Source organism: Quercus robur, chromosome 5, assembly GCF_932294415.1.
Source record: "Quercus robur chromosome 5, dhQueRobu3.1, whole genome shotgun sequence".
Classification (NCBI taxonomy): domain Eukaryota; kingdom Viridiplantae; phylum Streptophyta; class Magnoliopsida; order Fagales; family Fagaceae; genus Quercus; species Quercus robur.
Window position 1 is genome coordinate 64,343,142 of NC_065538.1, and position 18,499 is coordinate 64,361,640.

Here is an 18,499-nt window from a genome sequence, read left to right on the forward strand (position 1 = left end):
ATAAGGGATTTAAACCCTATACCTTTTAAGGAAAAAACATTAGTTTTAAGTTGTGAAATTGAGTTATAAGACTCTTAACAATGTGTTAATCCCCCTCAAAAAAAAAAAAACAATGTGTTAATATGCCCCTCAAAAAAAAAAAAAAAAAAAAAAAAAAAACAATGTGTTAATATGATATTAATATAACGAATGAATGATGAGAGAAATGAAAAATAATGAGTTGAATGAATGATGAGGGAAATTAAAAATAATGAGTCTCTAACATTACTCTACCATGCACAAAGAAGTTTCTTTTATCTAAAACTATTTTTATTCTATGGGTTTTAGTTAATTTGACTAGTAAATTTTTTTTTCTCTCTCATATAAGAGATTTAGGATTTCAGTTCCGTCAACACCAACCAATTAATGTCTTGGTATAATTTTAAAAAAGCAATCATCATATAACATTCATCATAGTTTGATATACTACATGATCTTTATAAAAAAAAAATTAAAAATGTTAGGGCTAATAGCCTTCATTTTAAAATTATATAGTATATATTACAATAAATCTTATCCTTGTTTATGTTGTTGCTTTCCTATCTATCTGCTTCCATATTCGCTACCATTGTACAAGTGTAGTTAGGGGTGGCAAAATAAGCTCAAACTCACTTACCCACCCAAACTCATCCACTCTAATTGAGCTCTGTTGAAGGCTAAAATTTCACATTCCATGAAAAGTAAAGAATGCCCAATTCAAGCAGCAAGAAGAATCAACATTAAGGCCATATTTATGTTCAGATTTCCAGCAAAAAGGTCATTAAAAAGTCCAACAAAATTCAGTGAAAGAACTGGGCCGGGATACCCAGAGGCTGCCAGAGGGTTGGGATACCCAGAGTCTGCCAGACGCCCGGGATCCTCAGGTAATGCAGGATAGCTACTGTAGGATTGAGACAACTCAAGAAAGGTACCACGAAATACAAGAAATGAAGAACAGAGATGTCCTTCTCAAGCACCCAGTGGTACAGCAAAGAACCACAAACTTGGAGAGTGACAATTCATGAATAAAAAGCTGGTACATTGAGAAACCCAGAATGAAGAACTATAAAGGGAAGTGGCTGGGAAAACTTTCAACCCAGCAGGAATGGATTCTGCTCACTTGGGAAAAATGACAGCAAGAAGGACAACCAAAAAGCTTAGTCTAAAAGGTAAAAAGCCTTGAAAGAAGAAAGGGTGAAGGTTAGCTCTCCAAGGACGCACCGGAATGGAAAGTCAGCAAGTGACTTTTAGAGAAACAGTATTAAAAGATGAAAACCATGAGAAAAAAAGGAAGAGACGAGCCTCTAAGAAAATGTCACAGCACAAGCTCTGAGGGGCAAAAGAGAGAAATCACTAGTACCTTAGAGCCCTAGAAAACACGCTATAAAAGGAAGAGAAAACCCATGTTGAAGGAGGAGGATTTTCAGTAGGAAGAATATCATAACAGAGTCATTAGAACTCTGTAAAATTTAAGAAAAACAGAGGAATGTCTCCCGGTATCCCAGAAGCAGCCACTATAGCACATACTTGGATTCAAAAGGATTCAAACTTTGCAAGTCTTAGAGGCTTGAATAGCCATCAAAGTCTGTAATTTTTGAGCTTATTTGAACCTTGTATCACGTCTTAGTGAGCACATTTGTAATCCACAATCAAGAAAAATAATGAAATATCTCATATTGATTTGAGAATTTCTAACAATTACTTTGCATATTTCTTTACTGCTTCTTGCTGCTCAATACATATATATTCTTGCTTGTAAAGCTGAGTCCCTGCCCAAGCAAAGCCACTCAGACTTGAGTTCCAAATCCCACAAGTCTTGTGCAAAAGCATAAGTCTGTGAGAATTGGGGCCAGGATCCTCGTGGCTGAATCATCCTTATGAAATTCATTTACATATATGTATATGTATTAATATATATATATATATATACATATATATATATATCCTAATCTAAGAAACTAACAATTATTTGAAGATATGTGCATTGTATAGTTGTTCTTGTGTAGGACCTATAGAGGTAAAAGGAAAGGACAAAACTCCATTGCATAACAAGCATGGAGAAAGATTGTATAGTGCACAGAACCAGAGATTCTGGGTTCTTACAGGCCTAATACGCCCCGGGATCCCACGACAATACGTCCCGGGATCCCACGACAGTACGCCCGGGGAGGAATCGCATTTTTGCCTTGAGGAGATTTATGTGACTTGCGCACAACTTGGTTCGTAATCAGCCCCCATTTAGCTGCGGTGAACCAAGCCCAGTCCACTAAAACACAACTATTTGGCCCAGGATCCTTAGGCCTGTGTGCTAAAGAAAAAAGCACTCTCACAAACTCAAACCCACCCAATTATTAGTTAGGTTAAATAGGCATCAACCTAATTAGACCCAGTGATTATTGAGTTTTAACTAAAAACCCATTGAGCCCTATTTAACCCAAAAATAATATACCCAAATTCAACGCAGCCCTTCCCATAAAATAAAATAAAATAAATAAAAATAGCCCTCAAACGTTTCAATGTTTCAGGGTTTTCATTTTCCTTCATTTTCTTGGCCTCCAAACACTTCTCTCTCTCTCTCTCTCTCTCTCTCTCTCTCTCTCTCTCTCTCTCTCTCAGAGAACAATGAGGCACAACAAACACAGCACAGAAACCAGTGGATTTCTCGATGTGGCGGCGTGGGGGTTTCGGCATTTGTGTTTGTGTTTTAGAGTGGATTTCAGGCTGGGTTTTGGGTTGTGATTCTATTTTGGTATGGGTTTTGGCATTTGTGTTTGTGTTTCGGTATGATTTCAAGCTAGGTTTCGGGTTTTGTTTGCATTTCAGGTTTGTGTTTCGAGTGTGGGTTTCGGCCTCTCTCTGTGTTTCAGGCTAGTTGTTCTCAATTTGTTGGTTTTGATCTGGGTTGCTTATATTTCTGCACTTTTCTGGTTTTTCTGATCTAGTTTTCTGCTCGTTTTTGCTCATATTTCTAATCTGTTTGTTTTTCTGGTTTTTCTAATCTGGTTTTGATTTGCGTTTTTTTTTTGGTCTCAGACCACCAAGTCTCACTTCTTAGGAACCATATCTGCTTCTTACAGTGCTTTTTTGTTTGTTTGGTTGCTGAGAAAGTGCAAGAAATGGAAGCTAAATGCTTAATAAATTAAGCCCCTTTTTATGTTTTTTTTTTTAAAATAAAAAATAAATTTTGTTGTTTAGATAGTGTTGTTTGCATGCGAGAAAGTGTGGGAAAATAAAAGGAGAAGGATGATCCAATTTGAAGCGATTTTCTTTTCAAGCTTGTATCTTTTGTTTAATTTGATTTTTTGGGAAAGTAGAGTGAAGACTAGAGAGAGTGGAAAAGGGAATCCAAGAAAGTGTTGGAGTTTTCACTTTAATGGCATTTTGGTAATTTTGATAATTGGGTAATTGGGTGAGTTGGGGTTTACTTATAATAATTGGGTTGGGTTAGATTTGAATTAGAAGCAATTAGTTAAATAGGTTTTAATGAGTAAATGAGTTTTATATACCTAATCCAATTATGCCCACCCCAAACCTACCCAAACCCACTCATTTGACACTCCTAAGTGTAGCTGATAATAAGCAGCCATAGGATTATGAGAAATGTTCTGGTTAGTCCTTCGTTTTCTTTATCTATCTCTTTCTTCCTTTTTCTTTTCACTTTTCCATTATACATATTCCTTCTTTTACTTTCACCAATCCTTTTCTTCAATCAAAAAGCTTATCCACTCCACTGAAGATGAAGCACTCGTCGTCTATTTGGCACCAAAATGAAATCCAATCTCCAAAGTGCAAGCATAAAGTTGCTTTATTAGGTAAGATTGTTTTTCCGATGCTCTTGTTTTTGTTAATTTTGGCTAAAACACCTTTTCGGTCCATAAGATTTTATCTAAATTTAATTTTTACCACCTCAAATTTCATCCAAGTTCATGATAACTTTAAAATATATCAATTTCATTGTTTCTTTCCTTCTACAACTAAAAGAGATTGTATAGGTAAAACATAAAGGTGACACAAGATTACCAATAAATATGTTGCAGTTACCATGTGATATTGGTACAATCCAACATAATTATATAAAGCATTCAATAAAGATTAAAAAAAAAAAAAAAAAAAAGAGAGACTTAAAACACAAGAAAAAAAAAATGTGACATAAAGTAACCAAAAAATGTGATGTATCCATAAATGAATTATTACTATCAAATCTGACTTTATAAGAAAATTATTACTAAAGAAAATTCAATTAGATTTCAATTGAATTTTCAATTTTGGGCCACGTATTCCATCTTTTTTTTTTTTTTTGTGCCAAATAAATTATATATATATATATATATATATATTAAAAGCTAAATCTTAGAGAAAATCAAATTATATTTTAATTGGATTCTCAATTTTATGCCATGTGTCCCATAAAATGAGAAACCATTACATATTTTAGAAAGGTATAATTTGAATATCTTTTTTTTTTTAAATGTTTAATTTGAACCATGTTATTGTGATTGTTTTTAATTGTACCCGTGCATATGCATGGGGTTACACACTAGTTGAATGTAAAAATCAAAGAGCCCAAATCCAACTAGATTCTAAATTGGAGTCTAATTCTGTGCCATGTGTCCATATAATTTTTTATTTTTTTGTGGCATATAAATTATTTGGTGCAAAAAATGAAGAGCCTAAATCATATAAAGTCTAAAAAAAATGTGTAAACTAATATCATGTATAATTTGAACATATTCTAAAATAAAGGTATAATTTGAACCGTGTTCCTCGTTAATACAATGGACGACCTAAAGGTCCTGTGTAAGAGAAAACACTAAGTGGATAATGGCCCAGGTTTGGGGCCTGCCAAGGACCCTCTGATGCTTCAATTAGCTTAAACTCTTTAGAAATAAGTAATCTGTAGAGCAATTTGTGTGTGTGTTCAATATGAATCATTTACCTGTCTTTCCTAGCTTTATATAGCCTCTGTGTGAGTAAATGCTCAGTCTAACATTATACCACAAATGAAGGATTTATGGCTCAATGATGACCACTTAATCCTAGTCTTTTTTCGTATGTAATTGCCATATAAATGCACATCATTAGACGGCAGTAACAGTTTCGTGCCCGTTTATCACTTAGTCATTGAATGCTGTCTAAAATTAATGCACTTACGCTCGTCCATACTCTTACTCGTCATTATTATGGATGATTTGCAAGTAAGGACAACCATTTATACGCTGCTCCTTAGTTGCCCCCTTTATTCCTTTGTCGTCCCTTGTTTGGACGAGCAAAGGAATATGGAAAGTCTTTTTTGGTGGGTCAGTTTATCCGTGCCCCAAGATTCTTGTCTTATCACATTTAATGTGAGGCGATATTCCTGTCAGGTGATTGCCACATTTCCCTCTTGTATTGGTCGCACGTGTGTGTTTTCCTTGTGTTTCCCGCGCATTGATTTTGCTTCCCCTTTTTAGCAAAAGCTTCTCATATACTCCTTCTCCATCGTATGCTGTATTTAAAGTCTGAAATTTTTCAAAAAAAGAGAGCTTCTGCACATTCAGTACAGTAAGACTCATTTTCTTCAAAACTCCATTAATGGTTGATTTTTCTTTCATTAGGTAGGAAGCTTCTTCTATTTCATTCTTCTTTGCTAGATTAGAGGTGTTTCTAGAGTTTTCTGGTGGGCATCGTCCTCAAGTAGGATTTTTTTTTTTTTTTTTACCTCGAGACTGTGGAGCTTTTAGACCTGTTTTGACCACCCTATACTCCTAATTCGTCATTCTTTGATTGCACATCACTTAGAGATGATTGCCATAGAGTATAGGGACATGAGGTTAGGTCTAGCAAACTCGAAACTGGTTTGTCTTCAAGTAGTGAGTCTATGGATAAAGATTTTGAAATTGTTGTATCAAAACCCTCGTTGTCTTCAAAACCCTCCTCTTCTTCGACTTCAATCCCTTTCCACGCTCTCTTTGAATCTTGCTCTTTGGAGCAGAGACACTTGAAAACTATAAGAAAAATGTTTCAATTCCCTGGAGGGGTTGTCACAAGATTACCTCATTCAAATGAAAAGGCTTGCTCCTTTGCCCATGGCGAGGTGAGTTTTTATGAGGCTACTTTTTCGTGTGGCCTTCGCTTTCCTGGTCATCCTTTCATCATGCAACTCTTTTCTGTTCTTAATGTTGCACCTGGATAGCTTGTCCCTAATGCTTGGAGAACGATTATTGGCTATATGTCAATTTGGGTATCCACCCATGATGGGGACATGATAACCCTAAACGAGTTCCTCCATTTATATCACTTAAAACCTTCTACCCACTATGGGTAATTTTGAACTTTTACCTTGGAGTAGGGAGTTTAGGATCGTCCGTAGTTTTCCTACTTCTTTTCGTGATTGGATGTCATGATACTTTTTTTGTTTTTGGATTTGGATTGGAAACCATGGTTGATGACCTGTGGGGTGAGGTCCTATGGTTCCTACGGAAATGGGAAATTCCCTCTCTTGGTGCGTTCCTCTACCTTTCCATTAGACCAACTGTTTTAGCTTATCATTTTTTTATTCTTCTTTTTCAGTTTGTTTTATAGTTTCTGATCATCCTAAATTGGAAGATCGTTATCGAGAACGAGTTCAAGCCGCTCTTGAGTTTGCCCTCACAATCGACGATTTTGACAACTTGGTAGACCCACGTCATTTATACAACTGTTTCCTTGGACCTGAACCCTCTGTATTTGTGTTAAAGAAGATTACTTAGGAAGAAAAGAGTATGTTTAACTTACCTTCTCTTCTTTTATTTCCCTTTTCTTTATAAGAGCTTGGCCTTCTAACTTTTTATTTTGTAGAAATAGCTACTAGGTACAGCAAAAACAAATATGCCCATGTGAAAAGCTTGAAAAACAAGCCTTTGTCCCAGCTTATCCCTGGATCGAAGAAATGCAAGCTAGACAAAACTCCTGCCCCCTTCTCTCTTTTTGGTACCCCATCTTCTCCCACACCTTCTTTCGAGATGACGACCTTTACACCTCCAACCACTCCTTCAAAAGGGAAGGGTAAGGTTGGCAAAAGTTTCTGGGAAGATCCCACCAAGACCTTTGGATGAGCTCACAACGTTATTACTAATGACAAGCTCAGAGGTCTCTCGTCTATCCCTTCTCACGAACTGGTCAGTCGTCACATTCACAAACTAGTGCAGGTATTTTACTCAGCTACTTTTGTTGCTCATTGAATTTTTACACCTATTAAAAGTTTTGACCCTTCTTTTTCGTCTTCAGGTTCTCAAAGAATCCCTGCGCTTGACAATAGACTATCTGAGCAATGAAGAGAAGGTAGTGGTGGCCAATTCAAAGGTTCACATAGTTGAGGCCAAGAGCTCGAGGTTGAGGAAGGATTTGATCGAGGCAATGGACCAAGTGACAAAGGCTAAGGAGAAGGTGAAGAAGCTTAAGGACGTGTTGAAGGTGGAGAAGAAGCTCGTCATTCAAAAAGACGAGGAAGTTCAAGCTGTCTTTTTGAAGACAGATGAAGAACATGAGAAGGTGATCACCAAATTTCTTGAGTCTGTTCGCTTCTCTGATCTTCAATTCATCCAGTACTTCAAGGGCTTTGAGCTTCTTCGTAGGTGGATAATGAAGCATCATAGTCATATAGCAGACTTTGCAAACCTTGATTTCAAAGCCATTGACACTAAGATCCTTTCTAACGAGACTAAAGAGAAGGAAGGTGAAACTGTCGCTAATGATGCTGAAAGAGATGGTACTGCCACAGGTGGAGTTGTGGACAAGGCTCACATGGATAAGGGCTATGTTAAGGAGGTCTTCATTGCTCCTTGAAAGAAGATTTTTAATAACCTTTTTAGTTTTTTTTTTTTTTTTTTTTTTTTTTTTAAGACTCTGGTTGCGTTGTGTTTTGAGGCTTTAACTCAAACACAATAGATGCCTCCTGTTTTGAGGCTTTAACTTAGAAACAATGAATATTTTGGATGCCTCATATTTTGAAGCCTTTGTTTTTATAAGAAATGCCTTTGTCTAAGCTTTATTCACTTATTTAGTCTTTGCTCCAAAAGTTTTGCTATGGCCTAAACCTTGAAGTTCTCATTATAACATCAGACTTCGTTGTTTGAGGTTCTTTTGACCATTCATGATATTCCTTTAGGAATACATGATCTGAACTTGGAGTTTTCTTCATTAATGACGTACTTTGATGGTTCTTTACATTTTGAATTCTTACTGTGTCTATGGTTTGAACTCATTGCTAGAGTTTTTACCATATTTGTGATAAAAACTTGTCGTTTGAGTTTTTACCATGCTCATGATTTAAACTCGTCATTGGAGTTTTTACAATGTTTATGATTTAAACTCGTCGTTTGAGTTTTTCCATGTTTATGATTTAAACCCATCATTTGAGTTTTTACCATTTGGTCATGGATATCTCCCTTTCTTAGCTCAATCTCGTCTGTAAACTTAACCTTGAGGCTTTGTCAAACTTATTGAAAAAGAGATGGCCCTATGAAGCCTTATTATTTCATGCACCCTTATTTATAAGGGGATTAAAAGGGAAATTACTGAAAATATCTCGACCAAAATACTTGAAAGGAAAAATGCTTAAAGGTAAAAGAAAACAATGAAATCTCTTTTATCTGATGCATCGTCAGGCGAGGTACTCCTAGAGACGGAGCTTATTAATCCAAGTACTTCTTACTGGTAGTACTTCTTAAGATGTTCCATGTTCTAGGGATGTGGCAATGGATTGCCGTTGAGGTCCTTCAGGTAGCAGCTTCCTCTTCTTGAGTAACGGACGACCTTATATGGACCTTCCCAAGTAGGGCCTAACTTCCCCTGGGCTGGGTCCCAAGTGGCTTCCGAGACTCTTCGCAATACCATATCATTGGGTTGAACCTTCTAAGCTTTACCATCTGATTGTGGTACTTTGCCATCTTCTGTTGATATTGAGCCATTCTTAGGGCTGCCTCGTCTCTAACTTCAGGTAAACAGTCCAAGTTAAGTCTCAGCTCTTCATTGTTTGAACCTTCATCATAATGAGCTTGCCTAAGACTAGACACTCCCACTTCAACAGGAATAACTGCTTCTGTACCGAAAGCCAACTTGAATGGTGTTTCTCTTGTTGGTGTTCTTGTAGTTGTCCAATTAAGCCCATAGTACCCCTGGTAACTCCTCTGGCCATGCACCCTTTGCCCCCTTAAGTAGTGCTTTGATGAGTTTGAGCAAAGTATGATTTGCTACCTCCGTCTACCTGTTAGCCTGTGAGTGCCCAAGTGATGAATAGTGGTTTTTTATTCCTAGCTCTGCACAAAATTCCCTAAATTTTCAGCTATCAAACTGTTGACCATTATCAAAGATGATTGTCTTTAGGATTCCAAACCTACAAACAATGTTCTTCCAGACGAAGCTCTGTATCTTGCCTTCAATAATTACTGCTAATGGTTCTACTTCAACCCATTTGGTGAAGTAATCAATAGCAACGAGTAGGAACTTAACTTATTTCTTCCCTCGAGGGAGTAGACTAATGGTGTCAATCCCCTAGGTGGAGAATGGCCAAGGTAAGGAGATGCTTGTCAGTAGTTCTTCAGGAATGTGCTGTACATTTCCAACCGTTAACACTAATCGCATTTTTTTACGAGTTCAACTGCGTCTTTTTGCATAGTTGGCCAACCATCTTTCTCACCAAAGATTGAGGTCCTAAATGGTTACCACATACGCCTTCATGGATTTCTCACAACACATACATTGCTTCTTCAAGAATCAGGCATTTTAAGTATGGTAGCAAAAATCCTCTCTTGTAAAGTTCACCAAGAATCAGGCATTTCAAGTATGGTAGCGAAAATCCTCTCTTGTCAAGTTCACCGTTCACGACATTGAATCTAGCTACTCTGACTCTAACCTTCTTTGCTTCTGATGGGTAAGATGGGAGCTAGCCATATTTGATGTAAGAAAGGATTAGGTCCATCCAGGTGCTTGGTCACTGGACTGAGAAGGTTTGCAATCTGTCGATACTAGGGATTTTCTGGAATTCTACGAACAACTCTGTCGTTGCTGATGCAACTTCAGTTAATGCTAGTTTAGCGACCTCGTTAGAAGCTGAGTTGTTTTCCCGTGGGATTTGCTCGAATTTGACATCATCAAATTCATTAATGAGTTGAGTTGTCAGCTTGAGATACCTCTTTATTCTTTCTTCCTTTGCTTCATATTTATTGGTTATTTGCCCAACAATCAGCTTAGAATCAGTCCTTAACTTCAAATTCTTGATTCCCAAGGCTTTTGCAATTCTCAAGCTAGTAAGGACCGCTTCATACTCTACTTCGTTGTTCGTCGCTGGAAATTGGAGTTGAACTTTATACTTAAGGACATCCTTCTCGGGCGATGTCATAATGATACCGATGCCTTTAAGCCTTGCAACAGACGAGCCATTTGCGCAAATCATCCAATACTCTGCTTCCTGATTTAGGTCTGGAAAAGTGAATTTAACAATAAAATTTGCTAAGGCCTAGGCTTTGATCACTGTTCTTGGCCTGTATTCAACATCAAATTGGCTTAGCTCAACAACCCATTGGACCATGCGCCCTGCTGCATCTGGTTTGCTCATTGCTTTTCGGATTGGTTGATCCGTCATTACCATGATGGCATGGCCTTGGAAGTATGTACGAAGCTTCCTTGAAGAGACAATTAATGAGAAGGACATCTTCTCTATTTGTGGTTACTTCGCTTTGGCGCCCTGAAAAGCCTAACTTGTTTACTACACGGGTCGTTGCACCTTGGATTCTTCACGGATCAACGCCAAGCTAATGGCTGTTTGTGACACAGCTAGATACAAAAACAGATCTTTTCCTTCCACTGACGAACTCAATAGTGGAGGCTTGGCTAGGTACTCTTTGAGATTCTACAAGGCTGCCTCACACTCGTCCGTCCATTGGAAAGCCTGCTTAAGAGTTTTAAAGAAAGAGATAGACAAACCTATTTAATGCTGCCACTCATCCTGTCAACCTTTGCACCTCCTTGACTGTTCTGAGAGAAGTCATGTCAAGTATGGCTCTAACCTTCTCTGTATTTGCTTCAATTCCTTGCTGAGATACCATGAAACCAATGAATTTTCTTGACAAGATGCCAAAAACACACTTTGTAGGGTTAAGCTTCATTCTATACATTCTCAAAGTATCGAACGTCTCTTGGAGGTCTTCAAGGTGGGTTTTGGCTTCTTTGCTTTTTACTAGCATGTCGTCCACATAGACCTTCATATTCCTACCTATTTGCTTACTGAACATCTGGTTTACCAATCTTTGGTACATGGCACCTGCGTTCTTTAGTCCAAACGGCATGACATTATAGCAATATAGGCCCTGGCTAGTGACAAATGGAGTTTTCTCTTGATCTTCCTTCTTCATTAGGATCTCGTTATAACCTGAAAAAGCATCCATGAAGGCTAGAAGTTCATGACCAGCCATCAAATCAACAAGTTGGTCAATTCTGGGAAAGGGAAAACTATCATTGGGGCATGCATTGTTTAAGTCTGTGAAGTCCACACACATTCTCCACTTTCTGTTCGACTTTTTTACTATGACAACATTGGCAAGCCATTCGGGATAGTAAACCTCTCGAATAAATCCTGCGGTTAAGAGCTTTTCCACCTCTTCCATAACTACTTTATTCCGCTTTGGGGTGAACACTCGTCTCTTTTGTTGGACGGGCTTCTTCATTGGGTTGACATTAAGACTATGCTATATCACTTGTCTGTCAATCCCTGGCATATCTTTATGGCTCCATGGAAAGACATCTAGATTATTTTTCAAAAATTTCATCAGTTCGTCCTTTAAAGGACTGTTGGAGCTCTTTTCCTACCTTGGTAATTTTGGAAGGGTCTCCTTCCACCGGCTTTATATTTTCCGCCTCTTCCTTGGGCTTGGGTGGTTTCTCCTCTACCATCCAGGTGTGATTCTCTCTGGATGCCAGGAATGCCTAGTAACATTCCCTGGCTAAAAGTTGGTCTCCACAGATTTCTCCAATACCGTGGGGAGTTGGGAATTTTACTTTCAAGCAGTATGTGGAAGTTGCAGCATTGAGGCGATTAAGGGTTGGTCGTCCAAGAATCACATTATAAGACAAAGGGCAGTCCACGATTAGAAAGTCTATCTCTCTTGTCACTTGGGCTGGGTAAGTCCCTACTGTAATCTGTAGTGAAATGATGCCCTTTGGATAAACGCGGTCCTACTGAAATTGACTAATGGAGATCTGAAGGGTTTGAGGTGTTTTGGATCCAACTTCATCTGTAGGAATGCCGTTATGTACATTACATCCGTTGAGCTTCCATTGTCCACTAATACTCTTCAGGTGTTGTACCCTTCAATGGTTAGCATAATAACGAGGGGTCATTGTGTGGCTGCTTGATTCCCTTTGCGTCTCTTTCAGAAAAAATAATGTCGTCATTCCCGATACAATGATGTTTTGCTATTGAGTGTTTAACATGAATATTGTTAATTTGTCTTTGGACTGCCTTTCTCAAGGACTTGTATGATCCCCCAACAACCGGTCCTCTGGTGATCATCTTTATTTCTCCCACGGTCTATTTAGGATTGTCCCGATCTTCTTCCTTATGGTCGTCAATAGACTTCTCTTCCGTCTGGTGGCGAGCCTGATAATATTTTTTGACAAATTTTTGGAGTTTCCCCGTCTGGATCAACTCCTCTATCTGTTCTTTCAAATCTCAGCATTTGTTAGTATAATGACCATGATCCTTGTGGAAACGACAATATTTCTTTGAATTTCTCTGCTTTGAGGATGAGCTCAATGGTTTGGGCCATTTCAATGCAAGTCCTTTATTTGTGTAAAATTGTGATTTACAACTATGTTTTATGTTGGCTTTATTTCATGACAAAAAGTTTTGTAATTGCTTTAATTTATTACCTTGTATTTTGTAGGATTTTATTGTATTGGTTTAGTATTAAGTTGGTGAAGACTTAAGCTTAATTGAAGATTAGTGCATTTCTCAACTAGCTCGCGAGGAGTTCACGAGAAGGGTTTCCTCGAAAAGAGCATGTGAGGAGCACATGACTGGAAGCTGAAGAGTTGTGCCAAGCTATCATTTTCGCGAGTGTCTCGTGAGTAAGGCCTTCTCGCGAGGTAGTCGCGAAACATTCTGCCTGGAGGATTTTTATGTGTAACTTTCTTACTCTTCACCTATACTATACATACCCCCATTACCCACAAATGTAAATGAGGCCATTTAGAGAGAAGAACCCTAGATAGGTTTTCTACAACACACACACCCATCTTTTAGAGAGAGAGCTACTTATCCTTAGTGAGAAATCATTCTAACATTTTCTTCTTCCCTCTCCTATTGTCATACCTTGAGAGGAAATTTGTACCCAAACACAACCCACACCTATATAGAGTGTAGAGAGTGTTTTGGAGCTTGGGAAGCTTTGGGGATTTGCCAAAAGAAGCCGGTAAGGCTTGGCAAATGCAATCGGGCGTATTGCGGGATCTAGAAAGTTAGACAAGACACGGTTCCGAGAAGCCTTGTTGGAGTAGGAGCTTGGAGGGCTTAAGTACATTTGGTAGATTAGGCTTGAAGGGTCTCTTGCTATTCGTGTATCCTAACTTATTGTCTAGTGGATTGATTTACCGCTTGGAAGGCGACGGAGAGGTTTTTTGCCGAGTTCTTCGGTTTACTCTTCAATAACATATTGCCATGTTATCTTGTGTTTGCATCTCTCTTTCCTTACTCTTGTGCTTTACTTTTATTGTTTGTTATTCTTGTTTATGCACTAGAGTAGTATTGGTTGATTGCTCTTCATTTACTCCTGTTTCCGCACTTAGATAAGTTAGAGTAAAAGCAATCTAGCTGTAATTTTTAATTGGGGATCTAAACAGCTCTTGTGTTTTAACACATAATCAAGCTTTCAATTTGCATGAGGATTTTGTCCATGGGCATCAGCAAATGAGTGAAATTCAGTTTTTTCTTTGATGACGTCTATGGACCACTTTTGCTAGCCTTGGCTTCCGAGAGATTATCTTTGCAATCCCTTTTCTTGCCTTGGGAATTAGCGCTTTCTTCCTTCTTTTGTCTGCCTGTCGGTCCTTTTGCAGTTAGTGCATCTTCTCCATTCATATACTTTTGAGCTTGGAACAACAAATCCATCATCGAGGTTGGAGGGGTCTTTCTTAGAGAGAAGACGAGGTCAAGATTGTTCAACCTTGTTTGGAAGGTCATCATTATCACCTAATCATCTGCTTTGTCAATTTTCAATACTACTTTGTTGAAGCATTTTACATACTCTCTCAGGGTTTCCTTTTCCTGTTGCTTCACAGTTAGAAGATAAGAGGTAGGCCTCTTATGGCATTGGCCCCCCAATGAAATGATGAACAAAAGAGTCACTCAGCTGGTCAAAATTTGCAATAGACATCGTGAGTAGCTTACTGAACCATACCCTTACTGCTCCTCTAAGGGTTGTCGGGAATGACCTACAAATGACTTCATTTGGGGTTTGTTGGAGGTTTAATATCGTCTTGAGTGCCCCTATGTGATCCAAGGGATCCTTAGTGTCGTCATAAACTTCCAGCTGAGGAGAACGAAACTTGGGAGGCAAGGGACACTCCAAAACCAGCTGAAGGGTGAATCTGTCCTCTTGATCATGCCATCAAGATTTACTGCTGTCTTACCCTTCATAGTGTTTTTGACTTCTTCTAACTCTTTCCTCATATTCTTCATCATTTGATCGCTGCCACGAGTTGACTACGCAGTGTGTTCTAAAGTTTCTCTTCTGCTATTTCCTAGGCTGCGGGCTTCGTCGTCATTGTTGTTACGGTTACGCCGTGACTGCGATGTACTCATGCCCTCTGGATGTACTTTCTATTTCAAGTCTTCATTCTGTTTCATCAATTCTTGCATAGTAGCTGTTAGTGCTTGAATTTGTTAAGCCATTACCACTAGATCCGGCGATGCAGTCATGGTTTAGTCCATCAGTTCTAAGGAAATTAGTTAGTAGAGAATTCAACGACTTATGGTCGATTTCCCACAAACGACGCCAAATTGATGAAGCAAGATTTCGCCTCATCAGTACGATGGAGGACCTAGAGATCCTGTGTAAGAGAAAACACTAAGTGGATAATAACATTAGTTTGGGGCCTACCAAGGACCCTCCGATGCTTCAATTAGCTTAAACTCTTTAGAAATAAGTAATCTGTAAAGCAATTTGTATGTGTGTTCAATATGAATCATTTACCTGTCTTTTCTGGCTTTATATAGCCTTTGTGTGAATAAATGCTCAGTCTTACATTATTCCACAACTGGAGGATTTATGGCTCAATGATGACCACTTAATCCCAACCTTTTTCTGTTTATAATGGCCATTTAAATGCACATCATTAGATGATAGTAATGGTTTTGTGCCCATTTGTCACTTAGTCATTGAATGTTGTCTAGAATTAATGTACTTACGCTCGTCAATACTCTTACTCATCATTATTATGGACGGTTTGCAAGTAAGGACGACCATTTATGCGCCACTCATCACCCTCCAAATGAAATGTCGAATTTTGCTTGGGACGTTGAGTGACCAAACTTGTTGCCAAAAAGACTTGTGAGCATTTGGATTTGAGGAACCCGATTTAGCATTTTTTCCGCATTACTGAGAAGCTGATAAGCTATTTTGGTTGAATAAATGCCATTTTTATTGGCTGACCAGATCGGTTTGCCAGTAGTTCTACAATGACTGAGGGGCAAACCGAGGATTGAACTCGCTTCATGAGGGAGAAATTCATCATGTATCTGATCCTCTAGCCAACATGAATTTTCTTCATCAATAAGAGCACAAACCCGTGTATTGTTTGGCAAATTTTTTTGAGGTGGTGGCTAGTGTGTTGAATTGGAAGCCATTTGTCCTTCCGAATAATCACTGATCTACCATTATCAATTCTCCACCTTGAACCCAAAATCACAACCTGCCTAGCTTTCAAAATGCTTTGCCAGGCATACGAGCCTTTTTGCTTCACTTCATCATCCAAGATCGAGCAATTGGGGAAGTATTTGGATTTGAAAACTGTGTAAAAGAGTGAATCAGCATTATGAAGGAGCCTTCACACTTGTTTACCCAACAAAGCTAAATTGAAATTTTCATTGCCCTTAAAAGCCAATCCCCCTAGGCATTTTGGCAAGCAAAGCTTTTCCCATCCTACCCAATGAATTTTTCATGATTCCCCCTTATTACCCCTCTAGAACATGTCTATCTATATCAGTCACTATAGCATGCAATTTTCAAATTTGTAAACGCATATAATATGATCAAATCATCATACCACTCTTATTGTATGGTGTGACTAACTTTGACTACCTCATCACACTTTAGAGCTTGAGCTTTTTATTTATTTAGCCTCAAGCCTTGGCTTGAAAGGTGGATTCGCCAATTTTTTTGTCTCCCTTTTACTTGATACCTTATTAATTGCTTTTGTAGTAGAGATTTTTAAATGCATTGGTAAGGAATGTTACCCAAAACCATTAGCAAAGCCTTATCTGATTCCATTCCTTCATCACCCAAGTGAATCAAAATTGTGCCAACCAAAGATGTGGCCATGGGCACCTAGGGGGTTTCTACAATGGTTAAAAAGAGAAATATGAGTCCTCATGCAGCCAAACAACCAATGCTTGCTCCTAAACTTCATTGTCATAATTGCTCCAACATTGAAATGGTTTGAAACTCAAAGACTTTAAAGGTAAGGTAAATATATAAAAAATAAATAAATAAATAAATAAATTAAGCTACACATGAAATGACTACACTTAGAGGCTTTTCATTTTTCAAATATGTGAATTTTATGTTCATATCTTTTCTTTTTTCTTTTTTGGCTAACTTGCCAAATGAATTATTAAAAAAAAAAAAGTTTATTTTTCATATACATTTTCAAAAATCCTAACAGGTTAAAAATGTAGAAAATTAAAAGTATTTTTTAATAAAATTTTTAATCAAAAGTTTCATAACCATAACTGTGGTTGCACGATTTTCCTGGCCCAACTTCTGTTGATCAGGCCTTGGCCCAAAGCACAACCCACAATAAATACTTGTAGAGAATGGGTTAAAGAACTTGGCCTCAGTGAAACTAGCAGGTCTAATGCATGTAGTGTACTGTTTGCAGAAAGGAAATAAGAACGCAAAGAAGGATTCCTCAAGTCTGATTTTATTTCTTTTGTTCCTCTTACAATTCTCCCCCTTCTTCTTTGAAGGACTTCACTACATTATATATTTTTCTTCTTTTCATCCCAATCTTACACCTGTTAGTCATCCAAGCATCCACTCGAGCACCTGTCCCATCAGACGCCCTCATCAGACCCTTTGTGAGTTGCAGAGGCCAAGGCGGTACTGTTCAGGAGTCTTTTCCTCATTAATGCGGCCAAGAGGGTGGTTGGGCCGCAATTAATGTGGTGGTAGCCTTCCGTGAGATATTTTGAATTTAATTCGTTTTATATGTTGGGGAAGGTGAGCTGAAATGGCTGAGCAGAGTTTCTCATCTGGGCTTCGTGATGTCCGAGGACGAATTACTTCTCAGACGGGTTTCCTTGGAGCTGCTGGGATTGGGTAATGCTGCATACGAGGCTCTTCCTCGGATAGTACGCTCCTCGGACGGGCCTGAGTTTGGAATAGCCCATCATTTTTGGGCCGGCCCCCACAATAGCCCGACAAAACTGCGGTTTTAACCTCACTCCGAGGAGAAAAGCGGGGTTTTGATATTTGTGAGTGGAGGGGAATAAGGAGATCGTGGGGCCCGCGTGCGGACCGTTACTTTTGACGCGCTACAATTTACGAGACGTGGCCATTAACTTCTGGAGGCGTTATGTTCCCTTCATCCAACGGCTTGGCGTGGATCGAACGGCCATCGTTTCTTCCCGTATTTCTAGGCGGGGATGATCTTTTCTCTCTCCTCCCTGCTATATAAGACGTCAGCGGGGTTCAGTTTCTTTTTTCATCTGCATTTCTCAAACCCCAAAAGGCTCCAGAGAACTACATCGAATCCCAGAGATATACGAACACTTGCGTCCGTTACGCCGCCGTAGCCGTTCTTGTGAAGCGCTTCGTCCAAGAGAGATTCCCAGGCGTCCCCTTGAGCGTTTTGTGAAGGTACCAGTACATTTCGCCTTTCTCTCCGTTTCAATTCCTTCCTCGGACTCTACTTTTCTTTTCAGTCTTTACTTTCATTTCCTCAGTTCAGTTCAGATGGGTAGATTCGAAAAATTAGTAAAAACTCCTGCCGCTATGGAAGCCTTTAGGGCTAAATACCACATTCCCCCGAGGGTTGGGCTGCGGCACTGTCCTCTTGAAGGAATATTGACTGATAGAGTTGAGGGAGAAGTCGTTATCCCCATGATTGCTTTCATAGAGGGAGGGATGACACTTCCCATGCGCAGGATCACAAGGGAATACCTGTTCAACCATAGGTTGACGCCGTATCAGTGTGCCCCACTGATGTGGCTTATTTGTACGAATGCCACCGCCTCGGGGATGATGGG